The 5,000-nt window shown below is 44.9% G+C and overlaps 1 protein-coding gene across 1 annotated transcript in view; it reads right to left on the bottom strand.

The window, feature by feature from the left end:
- Positions 1-5,000, bottom strand: part of LOC134435020 (MAM domain-containing glycosylphosphatidylinositol anchor protein 1) — a 367,713-nt gene that overhangs the window by 163,247 nt on the left and 199,466 nt on the right. The gene's annotated exons all lie outside the window — the stretch shown is intronic.

Below are 5,000 nucleotides of genomic sequence, written 5' to 3'. Positions count from 1 at the left end.
TACTCCAAATGGAGAAGAGTGGGTGCACAGAATGGAATAGGTACCACACAAAAGGGAGGAGTGGGAGGGAAGAAAAGAAAAGCACAGAAAGAGTGGTAAGGTAAAAAAAAAAAGATGGGTCTGCAGTGCAGACAAAAGAGAGAAAGAAAGAGGGCCAAAGCCTGATGGATGGATGTTTAAAAAAAAATAAAATAAAAAAAAACGAGGAATAAGATGCATGGAGGTTGTGTTTTGACGAACCGAAAGAAAAATAGAGTACCAATACTGTATGTTCCATTAGCAAAAGAGGTGTGTGGAGTGGGGGTGAACTGTAGAGAGGAAATGGGTATGGGGGGGAGGTGGCGAAAGAGATAGGAGGGAGTCGAATAGAGGAGTTGCAGGAGAAAAGAAAAATGAGAGTGAAAGACATACATACAGATCAAGAAAGTGTGATCGAGAGAGGGAGTTAGAAGGGAGAGAGAGAGAGACCTTTAAAAAGCCTTTTATTAACACCATTCAGCCATCATACATTAGCACAGTACAGCCACTGCCCAAACGCAGACCAGAGAGAGAGAGAGAGAGAGAGAGAGAGAGAGAGAGAGAGAGAGAGAGAGAGAGAGAGAGAGAGAGAGAAAGAGAGAGAGAGAGAGAGAGAGAGGCATATTGGATAAGAGAAAGACAGATCAGCAGAGATGTGAAAGAATAATCAGAGTGAAAGACAGAGAGGGGGTGGAGGAGAAGAGTGGATGAGAGAAAAAAAATCAAGAAACGAGTGCAGAGATGTACAGATGCAGAGAGAGAGAGAGAATAGAGAATAGAGTCAAAGCGGATGAGAGAGAAAGCAAAAAAGGCAGAGAGTAGATTCAGAAAAAGGAAAGAGAGAGAGAGAGATACAGTAGATAGAGAGAGAGAGAGAAAGAGAGAGAGAGAAGGAAAGAGAGAGAGAGAGAGAAAGAGAGAGAGAGAGAGAGAGAGAGAGAGAGAGAGAGAGATGAGAATGAAAGAGGGGCAGACAGTCGAGTAGTGCAAGGGAGGATGAGGATGAGAGAGAGGGAGAGGTCAGAGGGGCTCTATCTGATAGTGTAACACAAGGTGACCTGCGATCCCCCATGAGCTCCCTGAGGAGGAAGCTTCATTTCCAAATCCGCTTTGATTTCCAATAAACAAGCAGCAGACCCTCTGAGGCCTTCCTCCTCCTCCCAGTCCAGCCCTGCCTCCTCCTCCTACTCGCTCGCACTGTCTCAGACGCTACACTACACTACACTCACTCACTCCTCGCCTCAGCATCCCCTTTTCTGCTTTTCTGCACAGCTGTGGAAGTGGATGGGCAGTGTGTGTGTGTGTGTGCGTGCGTGCTTGCGTGTGCAGAATCTGCATATTTGACTTGTATGCCTGTTCGCTCAATGATGGGCTGTGTGTGTGTGCATGTGCATGTGCATGTGCATGTGCGCGCGCGTGTGTGTATGCATGTGCATGTGTGTGTATGCATGTGCATGTGTGCGCATGTGTGCGCGTGTCTGTGTGTGTGTATTGTGTATGTGTGCAGAATCTGCATTTGTGGCTTTTCGCGTATGCCTGTTCTCTCAATGGCACACATGCTTAAGTCCGTATACAGTAGGCATGTACAGTATGTATGAACTATGCATGTCCTTGTGTGTCTCATAATCTTGTGTGTCTCATAATCTTCCCTTTGTCTGTTTTGGGGGCTTTCCTGAAACATCTGAGACGCAGAAGCCCATCCACCTTATAGATCTATAACATATTTAGGGATTAACACACAATTTCCTACTAAGCCCCCCTGCCTGCACACAAAGGCAGGCCAAACCTTGCACTGGCCCATATAAACAACCCAGTTAGCATCATAAATGGCCTCCTTCCACTTTCAGGGCCGCTGACAGCTGAAAGGGCCCTCCCAATGTAATGAGAACTCCCTTTCTGGGCCCGGGACAACTGACCTCTTCGCCCCACCCCTCTCACCAGTGCTAAACCAATGGGCGTTAAGAATTGATGATTTGACACTGTCTTCCTTCCTCCGCTTGCTTGCTGGGATTTCCTATAGCCTAAATGATCAATAAAAAAGGGGCCACAACAGCCGTCTGCCTGGGATATAACGGGAGATTCATGGGAGGAGAAGAAGGCTACTGGGTGGGGGAAAAAAAAGACAATTCATTTGCCAAAAAAGGGCTGAGTATGCAGGGTTCACCAGAATTGACAGGATCTACTGTATGGGGAAGAAAGAAAGAAAGAAAGAAAGAAAGAAAGAAAGAAAGAAAGAAAGAAAGAAAGAAAGAAAGAAAGAGTAGGAGAAAAATGTCCTCAGAGAGAGAGAGAGAGAGAGAGAGAGAGAGAGAGAGAGAGAGAGACAGAGAGAGAGAGAGAGAGAGAGAGAGAGAGAGAGAGAGAATGTCATTGCAATAAGATTATGTAGCCTATATGCAGTAAGAGGTTAAGATTTTTCTTTCAACTGACATTTTCCAGCTTCTGAGTGGTATTACCTAACTTCTTGATTGGCACATTTCATAATGTCTCACCGACAGCGCTAATGGCCACCTGCCTGCTAAGTGCGGTCCAAAAATGGATCACGGTCAGTCTTACCATCAGCCTCTTCTTATCGAAACATCCACCACATCTGGTGTGTGCAAGGCCGTCCATCCCCCCATCCCCATCGCATCCCAATGCACCAGCCCTAGCTGGAAATTTAAAACCCCAGGATCTAAATGTGTCCTTTTTAAAAGGCCATTAAAAACATCCTATAGGACACCACAGATGGGATAGCCTTACATTATCACCTATCAGATGGTCAGAACCCCCCCCCCCCTATTCCCTGACACTGCAGTGTGCCTTATGGCAGGTCTTAAAAAATACAATCTCAGAATCTGAAAAAGCCCAAGAGGACCTATAGCCCCTAGACCAGATAATGTCAAAGACATGAAACAAAACGGCTGTCAGAGACAAAAGCTAGACCTACTGTACCTTCAGGTGGATTTCTTAAAAAGGGCAAGGTAGTGGGACTTTTTCTTTGTGAACTTGAGTTCTGACGTGTGTTTGCCAATGTCATCAGGTGCTGGTCTTTTCATATCCTCTGAGAAGCCTTTCTTTAGACACTTATGACGAAAGACCAACTTCACAGTGTTCACTTTCTAATAATCATTACCAATAGGAAGCCCATAGACAAATCTTGGAAAACAGCTTGGCAAACATAAATCCCATTAGAGAGGAAGGAAGGTCAAAGATCAAAGAATCTTAGATCAAAGCACGTCAATCAAGTGCCTCCGAATTCTAGCTGCCTGTCAGCAGTATGACAAATCAGATAACTGATTTCATTGACAGACACATACCATTTATTTTACATTGGTCCACATTTTATTAGACAAAGGAGTAACCAATAGTCTGAAATTCTATGGAGTATCACAGTTAATATGGGCGATCCCAGGCCATTAAAATTCAAGAGCATAACTGTGAGCATGAGAAACTACTAGACTCTCTCTATGAAACACTACCCCAAAGTGCACATAACCGTCTGCATATGTGCGTGCATGTGTGTGCGTGCCTGCATGCGTGCCTGCGTGCGTGCATGTGTGTGTGTGTGTGTGTGTGTGTGTGTGTGTGTGTGTGTGTGTGTGTGTGTGTGTGTGTGTGTGTGTGTGTGTATAATGGTTCTGTGTATGCCAAAGATAGATAGAAACTGTAGTATGATAGTATGACACAGAGAGAGATAGAGATAGAGATAGAGATAGAGATAGAGATAGAGATAGAGATAGAGATAGAGATAGAGATAGAGAGAGGGAACAGTCTGTGAGAGAGGGAGTGTAAAAAAAGACAGAGAGAATGAGTGTACAGTGCTAACAAGAGAAAGTGTACAGTACTAACAATCCTACAATCACTATGCCCCTGATCACATACACAGTAGCCTACACACACTTCCCCCAAAAAACACACACACAGACAGACAAACATGCACACACGCATGCACATGCATGCGCGCGCACACACACACACACACACACACACACACACACACACACACACACACACACACACACACACACACACACACACACACACACACACACACACACACACACACACACACACACACACACACACACACACAGTTCAGTGCATACATAGCTGTGCAAACAGAGGCGAGAGCCGTGTTTGATGCACCCAGCATCTCGTCAATTATTCACCACTGCACACATCGCCTTAAACTGAGCATAAAACAAGCAAAAATGTCCTACATTTGCACATGATGGTAACAGTAGCCAGATTTAAAAATGCAAAAACTACTAGGGTGTAGGGATTCATCTCTGGCACACATTTTGCTTCTGTTTTTTTCTTCAAAAATATTCCATATTTTCTTTACACAAGAATACATGTACATTTTCAGTGAAACAAATACTATAGAAAAAAGAGGGGGAGACCCATGGCATACAATTGTATTTTAGTCTTCAAGAAAATACATTCTGTGATCTTCTTCACAAAAGAAACCCACTTTCCAGCAATAAAAGTGAATGAATCAGAGAAAACACTGAAGAAGAAAAAAACAGCACGGAGGCTGAGGGCTGAATCCAATCAGAACATGATGCAGTCCTTCACAACTCTGTTGATCTCGGTCTACAACAAAGCACAGTGCCCTCTGTGTCTCATCCAGGGAAGCTGAGAGGGGAGACAAAGGGGTCAGTTGTCCTGGACCCAGGGAGAAGGGGGGTCAGAATTGGGTCCTCATTACATTGCATGTATTCGGTGAAGGGGTCCTTCCAGATGTCTTTGTCCCAGGCCCAGTCAAAGCTGTCAGCGGCCCTGGTCTCGTCATCACAATAACGAGCATCTCTAGTTGGAGAGATACTGCACTGTGAGACACACCGCAAGTCTTGCTGTGAAGGCAGTGGGGGGAGAGTGCTAGATGGAAAGAGAAATACTGTAATCGTCCACCCAATCTAGTGCCTCTACATCAAGCTAGAAATATGGCAAGAGGATACACTGTACTTCATAGGCTACATAGGCAGCCACCACGCCTG

The sequence above is a fragment of the Engraulis encrasicolus genome, chromosome 19, assembly GCF_034702125.1.
Source record: "Engraulis encrasicolus isolate BLACKSEA-1 chromosome 19, IST_EnEncr_1.0, whole genome shotgun sequence".
Taxonomy (NCBI): Eukaryota; Metazoa; Chordata; class Actinopteri; order Clupeiformes; family Engraulidae; genus Engraulis; species Engraulis encrasicolus.
The sequence above is the reverse complement of the archived record's forward strand: the minus strand, read 5'-3'. Positions and strand labels throughout refer to the sequence as shown.